The sequence below is a fragment of the Erinaceus europaeus genome, unplaced genomic scaffold (genome assembly GCF_950295315.1).
Source record: "Erinaceus europaeus unplaced genomic scaffold, mEriEur2.1 scaffold_619, whole genome shotgun sequence".
NCBI classification, from domain to species: Eukaryota; Metazoa; Chordata; class Mammalia; order Eulipotyphla; family Erinaceidae; genus Erinaceus; species Erinaceus europaeus.
Window position 1 is genome coordinate 8,714 of NW_026648165.1, and position 15,764 is coordinate 24,477.

A 15,764-nucleotide genomic window follows, 5' to 3' on the forward strand; every position below is an offset into this window, starting at 1 on the left:
GCAACAACCCTCCCCCGCTTCTAGAACTCCTCATGTGCACGTGCCTCACTTCCCTAATTCAGATGAGAGGCCCAACCTATGGCTCCCACACACTTGGATCTCCTATGCCTAGATCATGGGAATTTTTCAGTGCTGATTCAGACTGTTGGCTGAATGCAGTACGTTGCATGTTGGTGTGAACAAGACTATGCTGGATGTACCTGTTTTGGATGTTACTGTGTTGTGGGTCCATCTCTGCCACAGATTGAGCCATAAGGGAGGGCCCCTGAATTTCAAAGAAGAGAGATTAGGTCACCTTGGGCCTCCCTTTGCTGCCCTGCCTCTGCTTCCCTGTTTCCTGCCATACTATTAGTGGAAGGTCAGGGCCAGGGGGTTCTGAACCTCACTTCCAATGGAATTACCTGAGACTTAGAACTGAATTACTGAGAGGGAAAAGCATTTGAAGAACACCTGAAGAGGAAGTCAAGCCTCTTTTCCCACACTTAAAGGAAAGAAAAAGGAAGAACACTGGAGAAGGTAATAGCAGAAGTGGGCGTGGCTTAGAAAAGAAGAAGGCAGTGGCTTTAGAAAGACTCAGCTGGAAGACAAGATCAATAGAAGAGTCAGGTAATTTAACAGACCAATGAGAAGTTCATTCCAGGTAGGCGAGTCAGAATAAAAGAGTACAGCTTTGTCAACTATTAGCCATTTTTGCCCAAATGATTCATATGTGTCAATATATGTGTTTTCATTTTCCAGAGTAAAACATGTAATACCTGAACATGGCCTCCCCAATGTTTTGGTGAAACAAGCCTTGGTAAACCAGCCACAATGGGAAGGACACCTTAGTCTAATCCCCCTCACACAATAATAGGACACAGAGTAGACATTTAGAGAAACCATAGCTGGCTGAGGACCCAGAAGATGAGGAAGCCCATGTTGTACTCAGTATCCCAGTCCTTAGCTCCTCAGAATCACCACTACTTGTGCTGTGTCTGAAACAAGAGGTTTGCTAAATCTTTAGGCAAATTATCAACATCTGTGGAAAGCATTAGGGACAAGAAAATCATCTTTGTTTGTCCTTTTAGTTATAAACTTCCAATGGCTCCCCTCTGAATACTGTCTAAGGCAGTAGCCTGACATTCAAGACCTTACAAACTTTTTTAAAAAATCCAAATCTGTTTTGATTTAACCCGATACCATCCAAAGCCACTCAGCCTGTACCTTTTACTCATTTATAATAGAAAGAAATGGAAATTTTTCACAAAATGGTCAGTAAATGAATCCAGTTGTAATTGGTATCTAGTTTATCTTCTATGTTCTCTGAATTGACTAATAAAAGGTGTTGTGGGGGTCCTGGAGTGACTTGAACCTGTCCTGGTTTGTATAATATAGATGATGGTTTGAGCCAACTCCAATGAATGCAGAGCACTTGAGAAGTGAACCATCCTCCTTCATTTTCAAGAGCACTTCCTAGTGTTCTTCCTCCCTGGTTGGATGTGATGTCAACAGAAGAATTTCGTAGCATCTGCAGCTCGCATGCGTGCACGTTGGTGTGTGTGTGTGTGTGTGTGTGTGTGTGTGTGTGTGTGTGTGTGTGTGTGTGTGTGTGTGTAGTAGTAGCTAAGGATAGCTTCGCAAGACTTTCTTTGAGTTCACAGAAGGAGGGCAGCTGAGCCCCTAAAGCTAACAGTGACTTGAGTAAAAAAGGGGAGGATGGGGAGGCTATCTCTGGGTAGTGTGGAGAGGAGTTGGCTCTTCCTTCTTGGTTCCCAACTCAGCCTGGGAATAATCATACAATCTTCCCCATTGTATGCAGATCAGGGCGGGCTCCTCACCTCCACTAACAGGTGTTACAACACAGAGTATTGGCCTTTGCTTAACTAGAAAGAGACCTGGGCTGGTGGTGACTAATGCTAACTCATCTGAGAATCAGCACATCTTCAGCTCTGGCCCAGGCCACCTGTCTCCCATGTGCTGAGTGAGTCGTCACTGTCAAATGGGACAGTCTCAAAGCCAAGGGAGCACAGAGTGGGAAATTGAGCTTTAAAAAACTGGACAATAGGGAGCATGAACCCCCTTGAGTTCACTCTAACTTTTACCTGCTTGGAATATTCGAGCTGTTCATCATCAGTTTGTCCACAGAACTTCTCTATTTGGACTCAAGTGACAGGAAATAAAGGGACTAAAAGGACCAGCTACTTAATCTCACCCCCCTTGTGTATGAATAGAAAATGAGTGCTGAGCTATTTCTCATTGAAATTGGCAGGGGCAGAAGCATGGCAGGAATAAATGCACCCTCTGGGATTTCACTCATCAGAGACACCTAATGTAGGGACAACCCTCTCTGCAAGGCTCTCAGTTTACTCTTTACCTACCAAGAGCTGGTGTTATGTCTGAACTTGGGGATAAAATAGAAATATTTTCAATCTTGAGTTAATCTGCTTGGTATCTTCCTGGGTTGTCACAACAGTCCATTTGAATGAGAAGGAAACCCTAATTAATATCATGAAGCTCTCCTGTGCAAACTTGATATTCCTGTAAAGGCAGCCACTATGATGATGGAGGCTCCGTCACCCATTTGTCAACTGTCAACAGTGCCCAGGTAGAAGAGAGATTAGAGGAGCTGCCTACCCAGTAGGTTGATAGTCAGAATGCTGCAGGTGTCCCTGGGGACACTTTTCATTTGGTTGATACTTTAGAAAAAAATAAATAAAAATTTAGACAACCATTTCTTCTACTTCTTCCCACTCCTCTCTCTTTGATAACAGGACAAACCAGGTCTCCTCCCCCTCCTTTTGACAATGGAAAGAAATCCAAGATGCCTGCGGTGTTACCTGGGGCTAAGGAGATGGGGCCCCTCAGAATTCAGTATCAGTTGGAGTCTAGTAGTCCTTAAATCTCTCTTCATCCCCACCTCCCACCCACCCAGGCAAGGCTTGAGACTCCTATGTAATCCCAAATCCCAAGTACTCCTAGCTAGATTAGACTATAGCTGATGACGATTTGAGTCTTCCATTCTACAGCCCTGGGGAAGCGTATGCTTCTCTGGGAAAAGGGAGTTGCCGAGACCTGCCCACCACTGGGATTCTGTCCAGTGCCTGGAATCCTGCAAGTTTGCCCAGGCTCCTCCCAGCCCTCGTCTCACCCAGAGTGAGCTAGCACTGACTGGCCAGCCTGGCCTCACCCGGCATCCCTATTTGGCTTGGCCTCTGTCAAAGGAGGCAGAGAGCCTAAGGAGCAAGAGGGTTAAGCAACAGCTTGCCAAGGGCAAATTCCTGCCCAGTGCCTGGGATCTGCTTTCCGAGCCAAGAATGAGTGGCTGTTTCTGCTGACTCTTGCTTATGCCTTTATGCTGCACACTGGTTCTCTGTTATCTGGAGTCTCCTTCCCAGGAAATGGAATTCAAGCGAAGGGCTTGAGAATTGTGGAACCAGATGTTGGTCCCACCCCCTGAATTCTCAGAAGATACAAAACCTCCTAAGATTCACACTAAAGTTCAGTTAGACCTACCACTAACTCCAATTTAACTGGCTTGACCAGGAGAGTTGGTTTTATAGTCCACAAATGGGCAAGTGCTTAATACCAGGGTAGCTTAAATAATAGAGGGGTAGGGCATGGCATAACATTTGAGAGCAAATAATCTTTGTCTCTGTGACACTTTTGCTCAGATTCTCAGATCACCTGGTGAGTGTTGGAGGGTTGTGCCTTATCATTTTTGCACATGACTTAGAAATGTAATGAAAGACAGTCTGGATTTCTCACCCCTTTTCTCCAGCAAATCTTGTAGCACAAGCTCCTGCAAGTTGCTGTATTCTTTCTCCATGAACTGGAAGTGAATAGGCCTGGTCCTTTTCCAATTTTTACCAGAGATTCTAGAACGAGCTAGAGACAAACCTGTGTAAGCCTATCCCAGCATAACAATTATCACCCTCTTTTGTTTTCCAAAGCAACAGTGAGACAAGGAAGTATATCATTACCCTATGTACCCAGGACATTGTGTGTGTTCTAGTGGTGTTCATTCAAGATGTAAAGTCTGGTGAAGCAGGGGAAGTTGGGGATGAGAAAGGGAAGTGACTTGTCCACACTCTAGCAGTGACTCAGTAGTGGGACAATTTAAGAGAATCCAGGAGCTTTGACTAAGGCACTACTCATGCCTGACCCTGCCCTGCTAAAAGGAGTAGAAAGGAAAGGAATTGACGTGGAGGCCAGTCAACAGCACACTGGTGCCAGAATGTGAGTGACTGCAGGGAGAGAGAGTGGGGGTGGGGGGGAGATAGGCAGCAGAAAATAACTGGAAGATAAAAGGAATCCCTTAGAGACTGCTGGATGAGGCAAGCATGCCCTCACAAGTGAAATGACTGCAGACTTGCAAAATAGCATTGTGTGCCCCATTGGTCCAGAGCAAAAAGCTCAGTAGCTGTGGCTTGATGGGCACTTATGAGTGTCCTCAGGGAGAATGGAAGCAGACTGAAGGTAATTTGGAGTGTTTGGGCGTGGGGACTTAGGATAGCAAACTCCCCCCTGCTGGCTGGTGATAGGGACAGCCCTGGCATTGTGTGTGTGTGTGTGTGTGTGTGTGTGTGTGTGTGTGTGTGTGTGTGTAAGGATCCTGGCCACTTCTAGCTCTACTACAGTGTCATTTAGTGAGGTTAGTGTTGAGTTGGCTCCTGGAAGAGGAAGTCTGGCCCACAGAAAGGGACTGAACTCTGCTGGATTGGAGCCATTGGCTATGAGGACCATATGTGAACAGTGGGCAGACAGGCCCTGCCTGGAGCAGAGAGGTCATAGGGTGGTGGTAGTGGAGGAGGGGGAGTGACAAGGATGGAAAAAAGAAACAAAGAATGTCTGCCCAGCATCCACAATTTTCTGGTTTTATGGGAAAATGGTAATATTCTTGCAAGCAGCCATTATAGAGGGAGGGAGCAGCAGAGAAACCACAGTGACATATTTTTTTCAGGACAGAAAGGGGAAAAAAATGTTTCCCTCAAGCTAAACAAAGTTAGATTAAGAAATTCAGCTTGGTACCGTAGGGACCTGGTGGCTCACTATTGTCCTGAAGCTGACTGCCCGCAGGCGCCAGTGGCAGCAGATGGTGATGGTCGCCTAGGGAGCAGAAAGGGCCACTTAACCGCTGCAAGATCCAAACAGTTATGGCTCTCTTTTTTTGCCACCTACTAATGACAGTTGAGTCCTTTTTGGCTACACATTTTGGGACCTCAACAACACAGGCTGGAGTAAGGGGACACACACACACACACACACTGAAAGGGGGAGCCTCTGGGCCACTGTTGTTAACTGAATGGTGACTTCCCTCCAGATGACAGTGCTTTTGGCATTAAAGAAACAAAGAGATCCTCTAATTACAAGACTGAACTCTATCTTCAAAGGGGACAGAAGAAAACACTGGCTTTGGGTGGTCTTGCAGGTATTTGCTCTTTAATGATTGGATTCAATGAAGCCATTCATTTCAAGGCTGCTTTTTTTTTTTTTTTTTTTTTTTACAAAAAGCTTGGAGTTATTAAACTTTCTTTAGCAAACTGCAGTGATTTTTTAAATGAGTGAACAAGTCAGTGGCCCCATACTCTGCCCTGTTAGAAACACAGGCCTGATGATGAAGAATATGTAAACCTTATTCATGGTGGGAGTATAAATTGCTTCAGCTGCTCAACTGCTCATCACAGGGTCCTATTTTCCTTTCCATTACTTGCTCTCAGCCATCTGACTTGTGTTAACTACTGGATCTAAATCTAGTCAGGCCTGGAGCCTGCAGACCCCTTTAATTAACTTGCTATCTTAAATTGGTTTTCAATTGAGATGGCCCTGCTTTCTGTTGCTTATCTGTGAAGCAGAGGCCTTGAGGCCATCTGCTGAGCCACACCAGGGTGAGATTTGATCTGCAGGCTCCACCTTCTCTCAGCTTTCCTGGACTGGAAGTGATGAATTTTCTGGTGGAAACTGGGGTCCCTGGCCAGCCTAGGAGGCCAGAAAGGCAGCAGTGGGCCCAGCCCTAGCATACAATCCTGCAGAACTATGGGCCAGGGAGTTATTAGCTGAGGATTTCCATTTGCCTATGGAGAGAGCTGAATCATAGAGGTTAGTCACTGCCTGATGAGGGATAACTCTGAAGTGAGTTACCACCTAATCTTGGATTCAGCAGAGGGACTCTTCTGTCAACCTCGAATGGCTCCAGTTTGAACATGTGTATTGATACCACAGAAATACTGATATATTAGTAGGTATGGAGATTGACATTGAAGTTTATATAGCAATGAAGTCACCAGACATAGCCTTTTTACATTCTCAACCCATCAGCAGGATATCTCACAATACCACAGATGACAACCTGCTTCACAGTATTGGTAACATTCATCTAGACAACTTCAGACTCCCAGTGTCAATAGAAAATTGACCCAGCACAGAGAAGATGGTTGCAATGAAATTTCTCCCTGTGTCCATCCTTGAGGAATCTCACTTTCTACCCAGGTATGCTGTCTCACTGTTCCTGGAGAGTAGAACATTTTTGTATTTTATTTTGTTAATTTACCATTGATTTACAAAACTACACACAGCTGAGGATTAAAGTTTCATACCTCAATATATGTACATGCCATATTGAACTCTCTACCAGCAATGGGGAACACTACATGGGTAGGGTGGGGGGAGTTAAGGTGCACTTGTACTTTATACTCAGTTTGACTGTTAAACTTTTTAAAATTAAAAAAAAATCTGTAGATTATAGGTGGACTATTTAAAGAAAGTGACTCAATGCCTGATAAATGCTTTATCTTAAACTTAAAGATACTTGTCCAAGTGATAACAAAATACCTTTTTTTTTAAAACCTAGACTGTAAGGCTTTATAACTAGTACCCATGAAGGTATGTAGCAAAAATGAGGGTTTTTCAAAATGTTATGAAGACTGTCAATTGGTGGCCATTGTGCCAATATTAAGATTCTTCTAAGAGTTATTTGGCAATAACTAAATCATATGCTTGAGTGTATATAACTGATCCAAGAATGTCACTGTTCAAATTTAGCCTATAATTCTACTGGCAAAGTTATGCCTTAACATATTGGAAAAGAGTGTACAAGACGATATTTGAAAGAGCAAAATATAAACTCAAATCCATCTACTCAAACTGGTTAAAAAATGAGTCAATGAAACTTTTTTTTTAAGTTGATTGATAAGAATTTTATTTGTATGGGAGAGAGTTAACTTGAACAAATCATTGTTTTGAACAAGATATGGCGGAACTGACAACATATGACCATCACAGTTCACTTTACTCAATCATAAGGACAGTATAAATCACCTAAAAAACATAGCAAGCAGAGAAAAAGGCCTACAGGATATAATAGGAAAATGCAAATGTTCTTAGAACATTCTAGACATTTTTTTTTCTTTATGATCCCCACATTCCATGTTAGCAAATAGGTAAAGAAAAAAAAATTCTGTGAGGCATATCCTCTAATCTAGAGTGAGCTGACCTGTCTTCATGAGATAAGAGAGACTTCATAACTACGTCAAGAGCAATCAAAGCTCAGTACAAAGGTAGTGGGTCATCTTACATCATCTCTATGGCTTCACAACACAAGTCAGTCAATCAATAAGATTGCTTTAGGCACAAAGTTTGTTACAGTGACCTAGTTCTTTTCTTCTAATGTTTATACTCAATAAACATTTATCCAAAAATCTACTGGACAATAAACTGTACTAAACTATGCAATTCTGAAAACTATTGACAAAAATTTTAATTTTCAAGATCAAAAACTCTTAGAAAATGGGGGGTCAGAGTATGAAAACATTGATATTTTTAAAGTTCTATATGTGTGAGTACACACACACACATATACATGTAACAAAACATCTTAAAGATAACACTTCTGAAATTAACCCTATCCATACCTATTCTGCTGGATATCCCCTCTCTTTAATCTACTTCAAGCATGAAATCGTGACTGAGTAAGGCATGTTTTTCAGCAAATAACATGTTATACAAACTATGTAATCTTATGTTTATAAACTAGTTCTTACTGGCTTGAAATACAAAAAAAAAAATCCTCATACTTATATTCTCCCTTTAAATCTCAGCAAAATCTTGTGTAATTGCATTAATAAGTTTCACTACATTAACACTCTCCAAATCTCAGTAGTTTATGGCAATAATTTATAATTTATTTCTCAATTATGAGACAGGTTGACTATGAACCTGCTGTGACTAGAGTACAGGCTTTCTCATCTCACCATACAGTGAAAAGAGCATTCTCTATCTTAGAAGGGGGCAGAAGGGCAAGAGAACAAGCTGAACAGCATAATCACATTTAAAGCTTCTGCTCAGAATGGCATATACCCTGTCTACTTACATGTCATTCAATGTAAATCACATAACCAAGCCTGACAATGAGAAAAGAAAGTATTACTCTCAGGAGGCCTGAGATGAGATGGATGTGGATGTGTAATCCTTTTAGACAGAGAAGGAACACATAACAAAACCAGAATAACCACCTGACCATTTCCCCCAAATAATGAGGAACTTAAGAGTCCCTATCTCCTTTTTATTTTTTCTGTACATTCATTGACGTGTAAAGCATAATTCCTCCATCTTTGTATCACCTAAGGAAAGGAAATTCATCATTGTTAAAGGGACTGAATTTAAGCCAGGATTTAATGAAAGTCTTTATTTATTTATTTATTTACTTACTTACTTACTTCCTATTTTATTTATTTATAATATAGAGATAATTTGAGAGGGAAGGGAAGGGGGAGATAGAGAAAGAAACCTGTAGCACTGTTCCAATGCTTGTGAAGCTTCCTCCCTGCATGTGGGGACTGAGGACTTGAACCCCTGGGTCCTTGCACATTGTAATATGTGTGCTCAACCAGGTATACCACCACCTGGCCCCAAAGTCACGTGTGTTTTTTTTAATTTTAACAAACAAGCATGAAACTACCTTATCATAACATTGGGTTTGTCAAATAATTGTTATAGCTAATTCCATATTATGCTGGCAGTTTCACTTCAGTTCACTAGTACTCAGTGTTAGTTTCCTTCAAAATCAAAAGGGAAAAAAATGTTTAGTACTTATGCTAACAATTATATGATGTTTTATGATTTACTTATATAACATTTCTACTACTGTGAGTAACAGATGCAGAAATGACAAGTACAGCTAAGGCTGACATATCCAGAGATTAGAATTAGAATTAAGAGAGGCAGGAAAATATTCGCTCTGACATGAATGGTAAAATTACAATACTGTGTGTGACTCATCATTGCAAGGATGTAAACTATTACTGGTATTAATTTATGACAAATTTCAGATAAAAATTGGAGCCTAATCCTATCTTCTTCCCTTTCATTTTTCTCTCTACATGTTGAACCAACTGCTGCGACATGCCAGACACTGTAGGGTGAATACTTCACATTTACATGCATGTGCACTCATTATTTCCACATTTCTATGACTTGTCAGTGTAACCAAGGACTTACTTCTAGTTGTAAAAGATAGTTTATGTTAGATTTCTTACACAATATTCTTCCCTTTATATGACCTCATACTTGCTACCGGTAGTTTAAAAGAAACATTTTGTGATGAGAAAGTTTAAAGGAAGTCTTTCTAAAGACTCACTCAAAATGCAGCTAATAATATTACCTCAATCTTTAGTCCATTGAAATGATAGATGGACAGATGGATGGATTTGTGGGTGGATGGATTGTAGGAAGAAAGATAAACACAGACATTAATAATTTCTCACACTCAGTATAAGAATAGAAAGAAAAGTCAAAGTAAAATAGTATTCTGAATAGATGAAGATTTCAGCACTATGTCTTACTGTCCTAGGACACACTTCAAATTGTACCAACTTCTTGGCAGTAGTGCAGCAGGTTAAGCCTCGGTGGCGCAAAACACAAGGACTGGCACAAGGATCCCGGTTCAAGCCCCCGGCTCGCCACCTGTCACAGATGGTGAAGCAGGTCTGCAGGTGTCTATCTTTCTCTCCCCCTCTCCGTCATCCCCTCCTCTCTACATCTCTTTCTGTCCTATACAACAATGACGACATCAATAACAACAACAATAATAACTACTACAACAATGAAAAACAACAAGGGCAATAAAAAGGGAAATAAATAAATATAAAAAATTATACCAACTTCTGAAAGCAGCTATCTAAAGAAACCAAGAGCTGTACCAATTTTATCATTCAAATACATGGTCATTTTGAATATTGTCTCTTTTTTAATTTGGAGCTCATTTTTAAAAATTTTTGTGTAGTGGCTAGCAAATGATAATCATTTAGTAGATGTTACTGGCTTAATTGTAATTCCCTTCCTAATTTATACATTCAAGTAGTAACCCTAGTAACTCAAAATGTGACCGATTTGAAGGAAGGGTCTTTGAAGAGGAAATTAAGGTAAAAATGAGGTCATGAGGCTAGACCTGAGTCCAATATAAAAAGTGTCCTTACATCAAGAGGTAAATTTAGTACATTACAAAAAAATTATTTTAATAAAGTAAAACTTGATTGGTCTATTGCACCAAAGTAAAAGACTGGGGTGGGGTGGGGTGGGGTGGGGTGGGGGGTGGGTTCAGGTCCTGGAACATGATGGCAGAGGAGGACCTAGTGGGGGTTGTATTGTTATATGGAAAACTGAGAAGTGCAATGCATGTACAAACTATTGTATTTACTGTCAACTGTAAAACATTAATCCCCTAATAAAGAAATTTTTAAAAATTCAAAAAGAGAGGTAATAAGGCCACAAGCCACAAAGAGTGCCAGTCATGTGAGGACACAGAGAGAGGGTGGTTCTCAACAATCACAGGAAGGGGTTTTAGAAGGAACTAACCCTGCTGGCACTTTGATCTTAGAGTTCTAACCTTTGGAATTGTGATGAAATACATTTCTGTTGCTTAAGTTGCCACTCTGCAGCACTTTTTAAGGTAGCCCTAGCAAGCTAACACAGTAGGGTTTTTTTTTTCTCTCTTTCTTATTCAGTGTTAGGGTCCAGAGAGATAGCTCACATGGTAGGGTACCCGGCTTGCCATGTGTATGGTGCTAGTTTGGACCCCGGCATACCACTTGGAAGTGCCACTGCCCCAGGGGAAGCTCTGTGCTATGACACTTCTCCCTTTGTTTATCTCCCCTTCTCTCTATTTTAAAAAGTCAGCTCAGAGTGGAAAATAATGTGCTGACACCACTAGAAATAACAAAAATCAAATTTAGTTCAACTTGTCTGAAAGTAAAAAATAGAATAGTATTACCAAAACTTTATATTCATATGAGGAAGCAACACAGTGGTCCTAAGCTACTGTTCTGTGTGTAGTTTTAACTCATTCACTCCATTCATTTCCTAGTTATAAGTCTTGGACAAATTGTTTCACTATGTCTCAGTTTAGTAAGTGTGAATTAGGAAAATAGTACTTATCTTATAATGTTTCAGTCCTCTTTGAAAAGCTTAATGCAGTGTGATTGCTATTTATTCATCCCACTGCCAACTTTTCGTTCTTTTTTTTTCCCCTTTCAGATAGAGAGACACCACAGCACCACTCTGCCATTTATGGACCTTTCCCAGGTGTTGTAGAGGCACATATTGTGCCAGGGTTTGAACCCAAGGTCTTGTGCAGGGAAAGGTGCATATACTACAGCGGGAGCTGTTCTGTGGCCCTATTACATAAACATTAAATAGTGCAAAGCATGATGAAATCCAATTTATAAAATTATTTTTAATTCTAACACAGTAAAAATCTTTTAATTTTTTTATCAGCTCTGGCTTACGATGGTGCAGGGAATTGAACCTGGGACTTCGAAGCCTCAGGCATGACAGTCTGTTTGCACAACCATTATGCTATCTATCCCTGCCCAAAAATCTTCTAACTATACAATATTCACATTACCATGAGGAAATATCTATAAACAGCATTCTGAGTTTTGACTTGTATGTTTGGGCTAGGACAAATGCCTAAAATCAATGAACATGCTCTGATAATAATGATCATAACCTCTAGTGCACCTTGACAGCAGCGATAGTGAACCATTTCTGGTGAATATCTTAATCTTTGCCAATAACCTGGCAATTTATTCCCCCCCATTCCACATTCATTGTAATGAATATGAAATATGAAGGAGGAAGCTTAGCATGTGTGCCAAAAAAATTCACAGGTGCTATTTGCACATGACTGGCTGCAGAACTGGAGTAAACACTACTTGATGTCCACTGGTAAAACTTTAACACAAGATAAACTTGATGACTGACTGCAAAGTATACCATATGACTGTTCTGTGTGTAATAGCTAATATAAACAGTGTCAGGAGAGCAGAGGCCTCCCAGGGTCCAGGGACATGTGTGTGGGTCTTTCTGGAAGGTTAGCCCAGTCATAATCAATTCTGGATCCCACAGCTTCCCAGACTGCTTTAATTTGATGTGAGCATGGCAGGAAACAAGACAAGTAGTAAATCAGGAACATGTATGGCAGACTGATGGTGTTTGGTGAGTTAACTGCTCCCAACCCATTGACTTTTTACACTCATAGTTTCTACCAGGAAATCCTGAAGAAATAACAGTTGCTTAGGTAATAGTTATGGAAAATGCATCTTCTAAACCCATTGGAAAAAGAGGGAAGTATTCCAATAGTGAGGTGCCACCTGAGATAGATGTCTGGGTATATTATTTCTCTGTAACCAAGTACTGACTCTGATAAACTGAAAACATTTCTTATGATGGTAAAAATTACTGAACATTTGAAATATTTTTTTCTCATGTGAGTTCAATCCATAGAGATATTAATATTTTCAAAACTTAAGGGGAACAGAAGGATTATAGTATCTGAATGTAAACATTTGAATAACTGGCAACCTCGTACAATTGATATTATACTTAGTAGTACTTTATAGATGCATTTATTTTACATAGAATCTAGCCATTACATAACCTTACTTATACAGAAAAGAGCTTAGCAACAAGGAACTTTTAGAAATTAAAATCTGAGAGACACTTTTCTCATAGGAGGAATAGCCCATATAATGATGCAGAAATTACGTGTGTTTACTGTCCACATAACACTAGCTAATATGATTTTCTCACATTCAGGCCCATAGCACTTTCTTTTTTTTTTTTCCTTTAACATATTTATTATTTTGCTGTTACTGGAACTTCACTGCTTCTAGTCAACTTTTTCAGATGAGAGAGGGAGTAAGGGAGGGAGGGAGGGAGAGAGAGAGAGAAAAAGAGAGGAGAGAGAGAGAGAGAGCCCATAACACTAAAGATTCCCTCAATGTGGGTGGTCCGGAAGGTGGCACAGTAGATAAAGCATTGGATTCTCAACCGTGAGGTCTTAAGTTCAATCCCCTGCAGCACATGTACCAGAGTGATGTCTGGTTCTTTCTCTTTTCCTATCTCTCTCATGAATGAATGAATAAATAAATAAATAAATAAATAATTTTTTATAAAAGATTCCCTCAATGTGGTGGGGGCCAGACTCAAACCTGGAGTACACATGGCAAAGGAGGTGCACAATGCAAGTGAGCTGATTTGCCTTATTATTTATTTTTATGCCATGCTGAGAACAAAACCCAGGCCCTCATGAGATGTGCTTCACCACTGAGCCACCTCACCAGCCTCATTTCTACTTATGTATTTATGTATGTATGTATGTATGTATGTATGTATGTATGTATGTATTTTTATTTGAATTAGGGGTACAGACTAATGCACCACACCACTATCCATGGAGTCCTACTTGTGTTGTCTTGTTATCCTGTCACATAGTGCTAAGGATACAACCTAGGACCTCACATATTCAAAGCAGGTACACTCCAGTGAGAATCCTCCCTCTAAAGTCCAAAATCACTTTATAAATAGAAAATCAATAGTATGGAGAGAGCATTTTATAAATATAAATGCTAGTAAATATAAATGCTAATAGTCAAAAGCAAGTGGGGGGCAGGAGCAAAAAAGTATAAAAAGCAGATACAAGAATTCTAAAAAGCATAGTAATTTGGCACCTTTCAGTGTGCAGGCTAATATCCCTTTTTCAATTGCCTATGCACATAATTTTATTATACAATAGCAGCAAAATACATTCTGAGGATGATGATTAGATGAATATGTAAAGGGAAAAGTGTTAAAGTTTCTCAGAAAGCTGGAGAATTGAACTGCATCCTAGAAGATTTTTTACACAAAATATTTTTTCCTTCCTTCCTCTCTTACTTTGATTTTTTTTTTTTTTTTGACTTAGAGGGCAACTCTCACAATTGCTTATAATTCAACTTTTCAAAATGGCTGCTTCAAAAGAGAGCTGGGATTTTATGGTAGTTGTGCTATTCTGTACCATACATACATGTGCAGTTATTATTCATTATATGACCACATTAGTTCAGTTCCTTTAAAAAAAAATCACCTTACATTTTTCAGTTTCTAGACAGTTGAAATGCTGTTTTTGGACTAATAGAGATATCGTTACTTGAAAAGACAGGAAACCAAAGTGGAAAAACACCCAAACAGAAAGGGATTATAAGGAGTTATAGCTGAATGATTATCTGTGTGGCAGGAGTAGAAAAGAGTATTTCCTTAAGGAACCAACAAAATGTCACTGTCCCATTTATTTTCACTTTCAGTTCAGCTCACAGACAGACCTATAAAACTTCTCATCATCACTGAATATCCTTTCAAGTCAGGAAGAGCTTAATGAAAAAAAAAAAAATCACAGTCTCTTCTTTATACCATATGTAAGAAATGCTGACATTCATGTTTTCCTAAGGAAGTTCAGTCATATCAACATGTCAACTGTATCTTTTTTTTCCAAATACTATGCACATGTACACACAGACATACACTAAGTTTTAGGGACACCATTAACACTGTAGTGTAAGGGTGTATAGTAGCTACCCTTTCCTGAGGACTGCCTATAAGCTAGGCACTGGGTTAAGCTGAAAAACTTAATTATCCCTCATCACACTCCTGAGAGGAAAACTGAGTCTCAGAGAACTTTAGTACATTTCCAACAAGGCACACAGCTTGCATACAACAAAGATGAGATTCCAAATGAGGTAGCTAACTAACCACTAAATTATGCTGTCTCCCAATGATATTTTAAACATTTATCCTGGAAAAGAACTCTCAGTTTTTCCAAGAGACAGGCAAGGGTTGAGAAAAGATGTGAGAATTAAATTGTAGAGGAAATTATATATAGAAAGAGTTGTTTATAGTTGTTGTTGGTTGGTTGTTTGATGGAAGGGGTGTTCATTCTTGGTTTTTAACTCAATTGCCTCATTTCCTTAAAATCAAGCCAGTCTGTATTTGTCCTCAGTAGAGTTTAGACTTCAGTCTCCTTATCGCATTTTTCCCTGTGTCTCAGGAGTACTCATCTTAGAGGTTCCTCTACTATCAGTGGTCGGTGCTGCCTTTCCCACAATTGGAGGCCTGTGATCTTCGGCCAAGGACATACTGATGCGGTCTTTGTGGAATCAAGCATTTATCTGTAGGGAGTTAATTTCAAGGCTAGAACACACACTAAAATCAAAGGCCTATTGTCTTTAAAAAATAAAATTAAAATATGCAAGAAACCTTGATTCCATTGAACTGAGCGCATAGATTGCTTCCCGACTGTGTTCTGCACACTCTTTCCAGCATCCTAGCAGATTTCAGAACATCAAACGGACATTTCAGTCATAGAAAAAGATTTTGTCTAAAAAAAAAAAAAGACTCAACAGTGGTTGTTTTTTTAATGTGGTGTTTGGTTTCTGCAACTATTAACTTAAAATTGAGATTATTTTAACTTTTTCTTT

At 39.9% G+C, this 15,764-nt stretch overlaps 1 long non-coding RNA gene across 1 annotated transcript; it reads left to right on the forward strand.

The window, feature by feature from the left end:
- Window positions 1-381: 381 nt before the first annotated feature.
- On the forward strand, window positions 382-15,541 carry LOC132536648 (uncharacterized). The gene is made up of 3 exons (XR_009548135.1): window positions 382-516; window positions 6,295-6,465; window positions 15,335-15,541. It is a non-coding gene; the product is annotated as an uncharacterized LOC132536648 (long non-coding RNA).
- The last annotated feature ends 223 nt before the right edge of the window (window positions 15,542-15,764 follow it).